Genomic DNA, 15,392 nt, shown 5'->3' with positions numbered 1-15,392 from the left:
CAATAGCGGTTATGACAGTTTGCATCATAGTAGTGTACAGAACTGCGCAGGCTATGATGCTATCAGGTTACCCAAAGAAAGCAGAAAGAGACACTGTAAGGAAGGACATTGTCAAACTGGAGTAAATCCAGTAGGAGGAAGATGGTTAGGAGCCTGGAGAAGATGACATCTGAGGAGAGGCCAAAGGAGCTGTATTTGTTCACCCTGAAAAAATAAGATGCAGGAGGCATCTAATCACTAATCATTCGGCTACCTAATGGCTGGTAATAGCGAAGGCAGAGCCAGACTCCTTTCAGAGGTGTCTGTGAACGTACAAGAGGCTCCTGACGCAAGTTGTAGCAAGGGAAACTCTGGCTAGAGAGAAGGAAATATTCTTAACAGTGGTGGTGTTTTTTGGAGGGCTGAGTAGGGGAACTCTAGAGGTCCTTTACAACCAAAACTGTTCTAGCATATATGTTTTTCTTATGTAAATAGAGTAAGTCCCTTCTGTTTCTGTTTTAGTGCTAGAAAGGTTCTTGGTACACTGCTTCTTGATACAAAGCAGTACATCTGCTGCTTAAACTTCCACTTGATAAACCATTAATACTTGGTTTTCATTCATTCTTGTTTCTTTGATATCAGAATTACCAAATGACTCCTCAGTACATGTTCCCTGTCAGCCAAAACTGCTGCTGCTTTGAGATGGATTAGAAACATCTGTAAGGCTACCTGTAAAGCCTCCATTGCTCAGGCTTTCAAACTCTGTGCTACTGAGTAGGGTCATTCAGCACCTTAAGGACTTGCTCAGTTGTAATAATTCATAATCTTCCTCTCTTACTCCTTGTCTATATGTTTTTATTCTCTAAAATACAATTGGGATGTTGCTAAGGGCATTTGGGGCAGGTTAGTGAGTGAGGGAATGATGTGGACGTGGAAAGTCTGACATAAGTGAGGTAGGAAAAGGAAGCATGAAGCACCTTGTGAAAAGATGCAGAGAAGCATGAACAAGACCTAGGTAGGAAATGCACTAACCTGTCAAAACAGTAAGAACTGAAGATAGATGCATCATCTGTCTTAAGAACTAGAAGGAGCCTTGAAGCCTGTTTAACTTGCAGAAGATGGAGGGACCAAGCACATGATGGTTAGGAAAAGGAGTTAGGAAAGTTGCAAGCAAAGGAAGGCATATTTCTTCTAAGCAACAAAATTAAAAGACCATTTTTCAACACTACTTTCTTTCATATGGGTCTCATATTACACTAGTGTGAGATGAGGCTTCTCGGCTCTCAGGTCCTTAAGAACAGCACAAGTATTGTTCAGTGGTTTTGCATCTTACAGTAGAAATTCACTTTTCTTTCTCTGTTACAAAATCTCCCCATAAACCCAGCTATGGCCATGTGGCCACAGAGGTCACGCAGGCTGTCAGATCTTCCCTGAAAACCTAGGTGACAAGGATGCCTTGCGTTATGCCCATGCTTCAGTTTTGCTTTCCGTCAGCCAGTGTGTAACCTGTTGCTTTCCCAGGGCCAGAGCAAGAACAATCAGGGCAGCACCATGGGCAACTGAGCTGTGACAGGGAGCCACTGCTGGTGGGGACGGAGAGGCAGGCTGGCCTGGCCACCAACATTGGTTGTACTCTCCCATTCCCCTGCAGGGAACAGAACTCTCAAGGGCTTTCATTTCTTCTCTCTCTGTCTCTCCTCCTTCTTCTTCCCCCTCCTGCTTCTTCTACTCTTCCCTTCCCCTTCCCACAGCAGTGTAGTTCATGCCCCTCATACCTGGAGGAGAGGTTTATCTTGGTTGCACAAAGACAAATTTAGAACTGACTCTAATCTTGTTTTTCTCAGCTGGATTTTGTTCCTTCTGATAGTTTTAACTTAGCCAAATTTGTTGACTGTCTTTTGTTCATTTTATTAATTTTAACTGACAACCTACAATTTAATGATGCCAGCCTCACACAGAGGTAGAAGAAATGTTTCAGACAAGCAGTTATGTTAGCCAAAATCACACAGCTTTGATCTGAGTCTATGTTAAATTTGGCCATTAATTTTAAAAGAGCCCACAAACAAAAGATATAATAGTGTTTTCTCAGAAGCAACTCTGAGAGCTGAAGAATAGGTTTAAAGAAATGGCCAGGAATTTGTCTGTCTTTATAAATATCCCCATATCAGACAGGTCTTTGTGCCCAGTTATGAGCAGCAGAGCCAGAGCTGGAAGCCATTCAGGTCACAGATCACTGGCCCTAGACAGTTTCTCCTCTGCTTCCATGATGGTGGTTACTTGAAAGGGTGATCTGTACATTCTCACCTCCCCAGCTGAGGCCAGAGCCTCCCAGGCTCCAATGTGGTGACTAGGGAATCCCCAGTAAAAGCAAGAAACCCCCTCCACCTGACCATTTTTCTTTTGTTTGAGCCAATCATTTATATCAGGTTAAAAGGGAAGTTTACAAGGTCAGTTTTAAAAGAACAAATCCTGTCTTGGGAAAAATATCAAACAGCATCAGAACATATTGTATTTGAAGAAAATCCAATAATACAACAATTTGCATTAGGCAACTGAAGCCCAGTATTATATAGAGCCAAAAAGGAACCAAAAATATTCCCTACAGGTTTCTCATTTATTTTTACTGCATTCAGCAGTTAGTTCTAATTATTTTTATTAGACATACAAAGACTAGACCTCTGTACTTCACAGAGAAGAGCAGGTGAAACAGTGAAATCCAAAGTGCCATGTTTCTTTCAGCTTCCTTTCAAGCCTCTGGTGTTAAGATCTCATGTGCAGAGAAGACAGAGGAAGCCATTTGCAGAGCATGACAAGGTTGCTACTTCTTAGGTAGGATCAATGCTATGCATTCTTGAGTGCCATCTACTGGCATTTTATTAACTATTTACATACAGAAATAGAAAGTGCTCTGTAACCTCTGGTGTTAATCAGACAGAGTATTAGAGTATTAGACTTTGTGCTCCCAGGTATATCCCTGTATGATGGTTCCTGTGTTTCAAAATCTAGTTCAAGGAACTGAATCTTAAAATGTGTTCTCTTGATGTAGAATGATGAAAAAAAACCCCACACAATTTAAAACATAAGCCAAGAAATTATATATTTTAATGTTATTCTTAAATACAAGGCATCAGGAAATAAAAGGTACTCACTACCTATGTATTTGCCTCCTGTCACTGGGAAAAAGAAATTTTCTTTAAACCAAAGCTGAATAATTTTGTTTTTTCGAATTAAATACTAAATTTATTTTGGTTCTATGTGCAATATTCTAGTTTATTCTCATTTCTGACTTATTAAATAATTTTTGTATTTTTAAAAGGAAAATTGAGATAAATTTTTTAGACCAGTCATTTTTAAATAAGAAAATAATTTAGTACCATAGTTAATTTAATATTTTTGGCATTTTCAAAATGAAACATTAAAACTTTATTTAATTGATATGAAACATCCTGAAATGTTCCAAAGTCCAAACGTTTTTTTTTTTCCTTTGTAGATGAAAGGCCTGTGAGAATTTTGGCCCAGCTGTAGATCCCTTACTCTATTTAGTTTTGTCTCAAGGAAAAAAAAAAAGTGATTTAGCATAACTTTGTGTTTTTAAGACAAAATTTGCACATTCTTCTCCAAACTGAAGAGATGAAGTTCATTGACTCTAATAAGAACTTGAATCTTTGCTGCCACATTAGTTCTAGCATGATTCGTCTAACAGGTGATAAAAATGGTAATTGGCGATTTTTTCAACTCTAAGAATCCAATTTTTCACATCTGTGCTCCCAGCTTACCACCACTGCTAAGGAGATGAAACTATATTTTATTACAAGGCTAGACCTGTCAGAATAATGCTCATTTAGTTTGCAAAGTATTTGCAGACAAAAACTGCCAGCCAAATTTTAATTACCTCCATTGTAATATGACACTACTTGTCACTTCAGAGGCCAGGAATGATGTCTGAAAGTGTGATGTTATAAATAGAGTGCAAAGCATTTTTATAATAGTCTCTGGTCCTAGGCTGTGGTGAAAACGGGCATGTTGAATTGAAGCTGAAATGGATTTTCTAGCATTTCTAAACTGATTGAGTGGGTTGGTGAGAGAAGGGGATAGAAGGTGTATTATAACCTTTTTTTCCTCTGTTTTGCTGCTACCACTGTCTGACAATGAATCCCCAGGATATATAAAGCCTTCAGATTCACAGGGGCATAACAAGACCTGGTTCTTATAGTTACAGGACCATAGGAGAGAATGAAATACACTAAAAAAATGTATCACAGAATCATAGAATCACAGAATCATCTAGGTTGGAAAAGACCTTGAAAATCACCTAGTCCAACCATTAACCTAACCCTGACAGTTCCCAACTACACCATATCCCTAAGCACTATGTCGACCCTACTCTTAAACGCCTCCAGGGATGGGGACTCCACCACCTCCCTGGGCAGCCCATTCCAACACCTAACAACCCGTTCTGTAAAAAAATACTTCCTAATATCTAGTCTAAACCTTCCCTGGCACAACTTGAGGCCATTCCCTCTTGTCCTATCACTTGTTACTTGGTTAAAGAGACTCATCCCCAGCTCTCTGCAACCTCCTTTCAGGTAGTTGTGGAGGGTGATGAGGTCTCCCCTCAGCCTCCTCTTCTCCAGACTAAACAACCCCAGTTCCCTCAGCCGCTCCTCGTAGGACATGTGCTCCAGACTCTTCACCAGCTTCGTTGCCCTTCTCTGGACACGCTCGAGTACTTCAATGTCCTTTTTGTAGTGAGGGGCCCAAAACTGAACACAGTAATTGAGGTGCGGTCTCACCAGTGCCGAGTACAGGGGTAAGATCACTTCCCTGTCCCTGCTGGCCACGCTATTTCTGATACAAGCCAGGATGCCATTGGCCTTCTTGGCCACCTGGGCACACTGCTGGCTCATGTTCAGCCGGCTGTCAATCAACACCCCCAGGTCCCTCTCTGACTGGCAGCTCTCCAGCCACTCCTCCCCAAGCCTGTAGTGCTGCTGGGGGTTGTTGTGGCCCAAGTGCAGCACCCGGCATTTGGCCTTATTGAAACTCCTACAGTTGGCCTTATCCCATCAATTCAGCCTGTCAAGATCAATTTCCTTACTGGGGGAATAGTAACAGATATCTTAAAAGTAAATGAAGAAGGTGTGATATCACAAGCTTTTGAAATCAGTCATCCACAGCACAATCAATAGCAAGCCTCCACTTGTTGCCCTACTAATAAGTAATTTTTTGGCAAGTTTCTAGTTGGTAACCCAAAAAGGGGATTAAAGCAGCAGAAGCTACATACTCTGTTTTCCTCAAGGCTTATTTCCTCCAAACCTGTCTGCTTTCTGCCACTCTACAGGACTTGCAGCTTCACCTGTCAGGCCTATGCAAACAGGCTCTGATAACAAGAAAACTCCCCTCCATCTCTTTTTTATGAAGGAAATTGTTTTCCATATCTACTGCTTAATCCTGAACTCCAGCAAAGCAAGACAAAACTCTCTCCAGCCTTCCAAATCCCAGTAGTCTGCCCAACATAGTTTTCTTGGATTCTTTGAAGTTGTTTGTCTAAAGATGTCATTTCATTTGTGATTGTTTAATTTTATGATGATTCCTCTTGACAATCTTTTTTGATTTCATTCCATAAAGTTTTTCATCATTAGAAATTGCATAAAACAACCCCTAAATCATTTGGTTTAAAACATTTATTTGAGATGGAAATAACATTCTAATTACTGCTAATCTGCTCTACAGCTGGAAAGTTCTGTCCCTGGGCAGTTCTGTTCTCTGTGATAGCTTGTTACTTGTGCTTTCTTGTTCAAATTTTGAGATTCATGTGTTTTATAGCTATCCCCGTGCTGCTCATTTCGGTTTCCCTTCTTAAAAACTGTCATGTGTTTCAGCTTTCCTGCTGTTAAATCTTGTTGTTTGGCACTCTCACACTGAAAACAGTTAAGCCGTTTTGCATGAACAGCATTTTTCTGCAATAGCTTTAAATATATATCCATGTTCAGTGAGTGTTTAATGAATTTTTGTCTTTTTAAGCATTGCAATCCCGTTTTTGTAATAAGTTGCATTTTGCTGATTGAGGAGGATTTATTCTGTAGCAGTACACCTTGAGGGAAGCAGACATCTAGTGAGTAACATTTCAGGCAGCACTCTTCAAAGACAGCTATGTTATCCACTTAAGACAGTAGCTGACAGTTTGCATGATGCATGTAGCTCTTCTTTCATCACAGTTGTTCTGCTCAGTTATGGGTCTTGTGCCCTTACAAGTTAGCTTTACTGTTAGTATAAATGGGAAGAGGACCCAAACATTGAATGCTTACTTGAAAACCTCCCCTTGATATCCTGCACCTCTGCTCACTGGCACGTTGATTGCATAGTGATTAATCTTGAAGGCTGCTTAAGCCAGTGAACACTGCAATTCAACACATTTGCTGTCTTACCATACTAATTTGGGAATAAAACCCAATGTGCCATATGTCACACTGTGTTATCCTCCTGATCAAATCCCTGGTGAGGCTTGTCGTCTCTCTTTTTTTGTAGTCAACCTCACAAGCACACAATTAAGCCTCTGCAGTGGTAGTCATGTGGTAATTTATAGTGTTCCTAGCCAAGACCCAACCAATTTCTTTCCTACCAAGTGAGACTGGTTTTATCAGTAATATAAATATCATTAAGGAATCAATTCTAGGAGAAAGTATCATTCCTTCTGCAGCTCAAAAGTAAGCTATATTTCTCCATAATGGTGCCAGTACTCCACCACTAAAAAGACGGCAGGTGTCCATGATTTATTTGGACAGGAGACTTAATTTGATGAGGCATATTCTTAACTTGCTTCTGATGACACACAGAGATGTCAGCAAATAGCAAAAGGTTCCAAAATTCTCTGAAATGCCCAGATAATCTCACAAATGTAAGATGACAATGTTCATGTCGGAGGTTTTTGCTAATTTCTTGGGGTTTACTTTTTCTATCAAGCCATTATGTAAAGCAAGGAGTCTTGGGGGCACATATGTTTCAGTCTGTTTACTGTGCTTAGCAAGTGGATTAATTTCCTCCTACTGAAATTGCAACTTCAGGACAATCAATCTTTCTACATCTTGGAACATTAAACATTGCTGTTCATTTTCAGCCCCTTTTCAGTGTGTGACTCAAATGTTTTCTTGAAATGTAGCTGATTTCCTGCCGTTTTTATTGTGGCATAAGGCACCACCAGATTGCAGAGGGTGCTACAGGGTGGTCATCTCAAGGCAACCTTCCAGCTGGAGAGAGACAATGATCTGGAGAGGTGGCTGATGTCTTTATTGCTTAGCTAAATATTCACCTGCCCTCAGCAGTTGGTAAGCTACAACTGACTGTGGGAGTTACAAGAATAAAGCAAATAATTTCCTCTTAAAACCAATAAACAACCACTTAGTGCAATTTTTCACTACCCCAATTATGTAATTTAAAAGACCTGTTTCACCTAAATAGGACACTATTCTCAGGAAAAGCAGTGAGAAGTGCCAGTGACATCAAAGTGTAAAACTGTACTTTAACATAAGATGCATTACTGCCCTGTGTCATTTCTCCCCAACAAACAGTAGAACTGGAACATCAAATATTAATAGTATGTAGAGAATTAAGTGCAGTCAATCAATAGAATATAAAAACTGCAACAAGAAAAAAAATGCTAACAATTTTAAATAATGGATAGATTCAAATAAAGCCTAATCTGCTCATAGATATTCTGTGAGAAGAATGTGCCTAAACTGTCCATGTTAATTATTCATAATAAATTACATGTCTACTGTTAGATACCTATGGGAAAAGTATTACAATATGGTCTATGAGTAAACTAAGCAATCAGCAAAATTTTAGATGCTGTAGGGTATCCTGCCTCCAGCAGCTTGTGTAGAAGCACACAGGTCCCTTGTAGATGCGAAGTCTGCCAGCCCCATATGGATGTCTCAGACACCCTGGAGCACATCATGGGACATTAGATGCCTTTGTTTAGACCTCTGAAAAAAATGTCAGATATCCCACTTGGCCTCTCGTCATCTATCCTGAAGGACATGAGTATCCCTAAATCTTGTGCCACATCCACTGTACGGATGTCCTGGAGAGCTGTATGGTGTCACAGATGCTACAAGGCACCTTGATGGAGCATCCTAGGCCCCTCATCAGTTCAGTGGAGTGCAAGGAAGAATTCAACAGGTCAGCCAGGTTCTTAGAGGAAGTCAGACCTTGCTCTGAGCTCCAGACAGATTAATTTAGATTTTTTTTTTTTATATTAACTGTAATTTTTCTAGTGTTTCCATGTTACAAGTGAACATAGCATACAGTAACAATGGACAGAAGTAGGCTGTGAACTTAAAAAGTCACTTGAAGTTATCCAAACCTTTACATTTAAGAATGTGATTTTTTAGTGTTATTCCAACTTAAATATGCCATCACATTAGTCCTGCCAATCTGGTGTTAGTTTTTTACTACAGTCTCAAAAGCCCATTTCAAAGATGTTATTTTTAAAAAGATAAAGTCACAAAGCAGATATTAGAAGGGATAGTTGGAAGGGCATAGGGGGCCAGCAATTACCATGTAAAAATCCATACTTGTGAAGTTAAGAGCTTAAAAAAACAAGTTAGAAACAATATGTACTATGGTAGTGCAAGGAGCTGAAATTACCAGTTTGTATAAACTGGACAATAGACGTTTAACTGCAATAAGAAGATAGCAACATTAGCAGCACAGCTTGTAAGAGGTAGTTGATTTCAGAATGTTACAGAATGTTACCTTCTATTTTTGTTAATTTTTTTTTCAGTACTCAGAAGTTACCACTGCTTATACTTTGAAAACTAGGCTTCTTCAATGCTTCTAGAAATTCAAAGATGCTTGTTAAATATTGTGTTTATGGACAACTTCTTTACATCATGGAAAGATTCACAAATATTGGAAGTTTAAGAAACTATCAGAAATCAACTGTTAACAAACTTCACTGAACTTAAGGTTCAGTATATCAGTCATATACACTTGACTTGATGTGTACGTGGCCAAATACCCAGAGGTGCCTCAGAAAAAGAAGTAATCTTTTTCATTCTAGTTATCAAAGACAGCAGCTCTGAGATAGGAATGCTATCTGAATTGCTGTTGTGAATGAGTGACAATGGAACGATGCCAAGTTGCTGGGAGGACTGTTTTTTAAATGTAAAGATGGTCAGATTGCTGCTACAGTTGCCTACCTAACCAGAATGGAATTCCTCATGACACAAAGTCCATGATGCATAATGAATTAACTATATACAAGACTATTTCCAAATATTATACTGCTCATATCTAGTATAACATACCTTGTTAAAAATCCATTAATACAAACACAGTAGATTTTGGGAGACTTTCAGCAGATTGAAATAATGTAGCAAGTTCTTATAGATTTGATTCATTACTGCACTACAGTAAAATTACTTTTACCACCTAAGGGCAAAATCTTTTCTATAATAAAATATTGAAACTTACTTTTTATTTTGAGTATTTGGCCAGCTGAGCTTGCATTGTAAATTGAGCTTTATTTTGCAGTTTTCTGATAGTGTTTTTATCCCCAAAGTATTTCTATTTCTCAAGTCTCAAAGAGTTATTCTGGAGCTACAATAATAAGTGTCAGTATTTGTAATTAGTGTCACTTAATTTAGTGATTAGAGCCTTATCATGTAGCAGCATGAAGATACTGTTTAATATCTCCTTAAAACTACCAACATTTCTATCACAGTATGTACTTGCCTGCTGTTCAAATAACAGACACTCTTTTCTCATTTGCCTTCACTAATCTGAGAGTAGCTTCACCAGCTCTAGTGGAGTTTTAGGTTAAATTTTTTTGTATTCAATCCTCATTTACACCATAAGAATGTGAAGAAATCTGAAGAGGAATTTGCAAATGCACCTTTATTGGCATGGGAGTGCAATTCAAGTCCTTGTGCTCTTAGATCACCCAGTTGCCATTGAATACTTCATCTATGCACGTCAGAAGCTGATATTCAAAGTAGACCACAGCCGGGTGTGTAAAATGTTGGTACAAAAGCAAATGGGTATAAACTGGACATGAATAAATGTATGGATGTTAGAGGAATATTTCAAACACAGAGATCAACACAGAATTGCCACCCACCAGACTGTAACATGGGATTTGCTTTAACAGAGGGCTGGACTCAGGAGATTGTTTCAGATCTTTAATCCTTTGAGACCACCAAACTGAATTCTGTCTTTCTTCTGCTCTCCTTAAAACTTAGAATGGACAAATACAGCAATGGGTTGAAAAGTTTCAGTGCCCTTGTGAAATGTGGAGAAACTAAATACTCTTCACTTTGTAGATGGGTTTGGTAAAGCTTCTCCTCAGAGACAGTAGCCTGATTCTGGTAAGTCTTCAGGTTTCACCATCATTCTCATGAAGTGTCCGGACACCTGCCACTGATACTAACCATGTTACCATTTAATCTATAGCTATACTAAATAGCTAGCAAACTCAGAAGGACTTCTTGGAAATGCAAAACAATAGGCCTTTAAACTAATGATTTGGTGCACATAATAGCTCTGTGCACCCAATGGCTTCACTTCCAGAGTACTAGTGAGCCACAGATAATAAGCCACATACCAAATGCCTGTAACATCTTTTTTTATTTTTTAGCACAAGATTAAATAAGGAAAAAAATGTAGTCTTTCCAAGAACAAATATAGTTTACAGAAGTCCCTAGAGCTTTGTGCAGGGGTTAAATGAGAACAAGTCTCTTGATAGTTTCTCTTTAAAAAGAAGGAAAATGTATTTCTAGCAGTATCATGTCAGGACAGAATTAGCACTAGTAGTATCACATTAAAAGCAAGTTTTCTGGTGTGTATTTATATCTTATTTCATTATGCAGAGAAAAAACTAGACTGAAAGAGATCTTGAGAAAGAACTCAACTTTTAGAAAGGCAACGAGTTTCATTTTGCTACAAGGATTTTAATTTGATTATTCATTTAAGGGCTTTTTGCATGGGTCAGAAATCTGTTCAGCTAAATCCTTTTTATCCTAACTCTAGCTTACCAGAACTTATCTCAGTGCATCCTTTCTTAAGATTTAAATATTTGCTTGTTCAAGTTGCTGTACTGAAATGTCTCTGCTAATGGAGTGTTGCAGTTCTAGGCATCAATCAGTCATTCAGCCCTCACTATCATGCAGGCAGAACTGTGCTTATGGGTGACTGAAGCACAGTCACCAGCTGGTTTAAAATGAATACAAGAAAAAAAATCAAGTAATGGCAGCAGGAGGAGGCAACATCTGGGAAAAGTGATAACTTCCAAACCACTTAGCCAACATATAAAATTACCAGCATGATACTCAGTGCATTTCTTAAAATCTCAACCTGACTACCACACTGCCCTCTACTTTAATTATGAATTCATCAGGATATGTTTGCAGGATAAAAATACTCTCTTTCAACAAAGCTTCCTTTTTGAGAATGGCCAATACCTCAGGAATCTGAATGATTAAGGGTCAATGTACTAATTAATGAGAACCCAGACCTGGCACCAGAAGGAGATGGTTAGTGTGTTTGTGGAGCACATAAGATTTATGGTGTGCGCTGCCTCCTGGACTCCCAAGTGTCAGGTTCGTGGACCTGGCCAGAGTACCACGAAATGCCCTTCTAGACCATGAACCCATTTGCTTTACATGAAAAGGTCGTGTTCACATGTTGTTTTGAATTAAAGTCAGGACACGTGTTTAGACCTTTGCTGGCAAAATGCATCCATACTCCACAGTGTAAGATGAACTTTAAGACACATGAGTCACACAAGAGTTGGACTGCAATTTTAATATGCAATGTTTCTGTAGCCAGAAACAGGTCATATAAGTTACAAATTGTAGATTACATGGATTTCAGCAGGGTTGGGAAAGATGGATATGATTGTATTGTACCAAAGAAGCTTCTGATAGTGTAATTCTTCATTACAGAAAGAGAACAGCTTTGAATCCAGTCTGATTCAATGCAAAAATGCAATAAGAAATTAGGGCGTATGACAAGAGCCAAGGCTCAATGGGAATAAAACATTGAACATAAGCTCAGCACATAGTGGATATTTTAAGAAGGATGAATGTGAACCTTTATTATGAGAATGGGGTATGAACAATGTAGTGGTGAAGAACAGTGGCTGTTAGAAAGAGATGATAGATGAGTACACATGCATCATTAAGAAATAGCAAAAAACTACCAAAAAAAATTGAGAAACAAACAAGTAAACCTGGATTGAGTTAGGTGTAACTTAGCTTAACTATACCTAAAAGTAATAAATAGACATTCCTCATTAAAAGGGTGATGAATCTAATAATATCCTCAGGAAGCCAGTACATCCTCCACAGTATCTAACAACTGCCTGCCTGAGTTAAGTGGACAGCTGGTCCTGCAGTGATGAAGGGAACAGAACTGTTTTCCAGTGTTTCCTCATGATCTCGAAAGCTTCTAGTATTCAATAAGGTCTTGAAGCACCTACCTGAAATCCCAGGTTGAAACTCCCCAGTGCCACAGCTTCCCAAAAGAATTCAGTAATAAACTGTTTACAAAGAGCTACTTTTTAAATTTTGCTGTGCTTATTTTTTTTATATGCTTTTGAGCTTTTAGAATTCTTCAAAAAAATATCCTTGAAATAAATCTGTCATGACTGAATTCAGAAACCACAAATTAAATAAATACATAAAGTTGTACCATTCCTAGTCTGGCAGTGTAACTATTTTCCTTAAAGGACTCCTCAATGCTTATGTATTCCACTTGTGATTTTTTTTTTGAGAATAATCCTATAAAGTTTTTTCTCTTTCCATATGCAATTATCATAAGGAGTCAGACTGGATCTAAGTTCAAATCATTTACAGAATCAGTATAAATTCTTTTACTGGTTTCCGCTGAAATACAAGACCTCATACATGAATTTCTGTTCTTGTCCTTTGGCAATATTTTGAAGAAAATTATCTGAAAGGATTGGCTACGGACTTTTGCCATAGTTAACATGAAAGAAAATTAAAAAGTTATGACACAATTATGTAAAAACAATAAAACTATAAAAACTTTATTGCCTGTAGTCTTGATCATAAAATGATATGCAGACACTCAGTCTGGTTCACTGTGTAACAGTGAGAATTTAAGGCATTCTGTGGATGTATTTACATAAGTATTTCAGGTACAATTAGTGTATTTTTAAACAAATTAGTTTACAACACACAGCAGTCTTCAAGAGCAAAAGCTGTATACATTTTGGGAGAAAATTAATTTAAAAAATGTACCACAGGTGCCTAATTCACTCCAGATTCAAATTTAGTCCCTCTGAAATAAAGCTCCTGAGACATGTTTTAAGTGGATATATGCACTAATCAATTTTTTCACTCTACAGGTCTGCTCCTATTGTCCTGAACTAATGTAGCCATAGCCAAAGCAGACACCATTTATTTTGGTAACTTAAAAGGAAATTTTGGCCTTCACCAGCTGAAAGCAAATTGTTTCTGAGGTTGGTTTTAGTTTTTTTTAATTTGGTGGTTGTTACAGTGCCCGCACCCAAGTCAAATTTCTTTCTTTCTGGATTGATAGGTTTCAGTTATTTATTAAAAAGATGTGCACTAGTGTAGCTAGGTGATGGAACACCTTGGGCAGCAGTGGATGCAGCCTGCAGATTACTATCTGCTGGTGGGATTGGTCCTGCTGACAGGGAGTAGATTTCTACAACGTTGGGAACTCTCTCTTCAAGAAATGAGGAAGGGCTACTAGGGAGAGGTGAGATGCATCTGATGAATCAGTGCAAAAACATCCTTACTACCAGGATTGCTGTTCTTATACTAGTTTCCATAAGGAATTTATCTCCTTGTCTTTTTAAGGGGAGAAATAGGGAATGAGTGTGCCTAATACATCGTGACAGGAAAAGTTCCTACACTGTCCCAAGAGATCTGGGCAAAAGGGGGCCCCATCTCAAATGCCTATAAACGAATGCATGCTTGGGGGGGTTGTTAAAAAATAATAGAATCACAAAATCATAGAATGGTTTGGGTTGGAAGGGACCTTAAAGATCATCTTGTTCCAACCCCTCTGCCACAGGCAGGGACACCTTCTACTAGATCAGGTTGCTCAAAACCCCGTCCAACCTGGCCTTGTACACTTCCAGGGAGGGGGCAGCCACAGCTTCTCTGGGCAACCTGTGCCAGTGTCTCACCACCCTCACAGTAAAGAATTTTTTCCTTATACCTAATCTGAATCTACCCTCTTTCAGTTTCAAGCCATTATCCCTTGCCCTATCACTACACTCCCTGATAAAGAGTCCCTCCCCATCTTTCTTGTAGGCCCACTTTATATACTGGAAGGCCACTATAAGGGCTCCCCCAGACAGACAACAAGATAAGGTCAAGAAGCTGGAGGGAGTCCAGTAGAAGGTCAGGAGGATGGCCAGGGGTTGGAGAGCACCAAGTGCAAGGAGATACTGAGGGAACACAGCTTTTTCAGCCAGAAGAAGAGAAGTCTTCCTCTTGCTCTATTTCACTGTCTAAAGGGGACTGTAGAGAAGATGGACCTCTTTTCAGACATGTGCAGGGAGTCAGGAAGAGGCAATGGCTGCACTTTGCAGCAAGGGATACTCCTTTGGGAGTGCGCATATGCTGTGGTGCAAGAGCACCTGGAGAAGTTGCCCAAAGAGGTTTTGGAACCTCTGTTCTCAGAAACTGTCAAAATTTGACTTGATGAGGTCCTATGCCTCCTGAACCAACTTTGAAGTTGTCTCTACTTTAAGTGGGGGCTGGAGTGGATGACCTCTAGAGGTGCCTTCCAACATACATTTTTTATGATTCTGTGCTTCTGTTGAATCGGTCTGGTCCTGTTTTCTAGCTGATTGTCCCAATATTTTGAAAGTGTGTTTTTTGACTGTGGAGGGTCAGAAAGTTATTCCCACTTTTTAGTTTATTTTTTTAAAGATACTGGATTATTATGGTGTGAAGTAGGAACATTTTTGTGTATGTAGAACTTAATGCGGATCAGAATGTTGCTCTATCCTCACATCTTCAGAATTTCTGCAACACATTATGCATCTACAGCAATCCACATGATCATTTGGAAAATAGTCATCCTTAAAGAACCTAAACTCTGCTGTAAATATTTAGGGTTTCTAAGCCTCTTTTTTGTCAAGTCAGAGTTTTTATGAAAAACATAGAAATTATTTTCCTGCATAAACAGGAAATCACCACTACTGACACTCTCTGTTGTCCTAAATCTAAACTCTTCTCCTTTGTATAAGGAAATGGCTTAGTAAATTGGTACTGTGCTGAAGTTGGAGACATTCTTGTTTATCAAGAGCTTTTCTGAGAACTGGCTACTCTGTACCCAAAGAGCTGTACCACATGAGTTTTAGCTTCTGACTTTTGTCTTGAGAGATGTTTGTCTTGGCTTTAAATAAT

Source organism: Strix uralensis, chromosome 1 (genome assembly GCF_047716275.1).
Source record: "Strix uralensis isolate ZFMK-TIS-50842 chromosome 1, bStrUra1, whole genome shotgun sequence".
NCBI classification, from domain to species: Eukaryota; Metazoa; Chordata; class Aves; order Strigiformes; family Strigidae; genus Strix; species Strix uralensis.
This window is presented reverse-complemented; position numbering follows the sequence as displayed.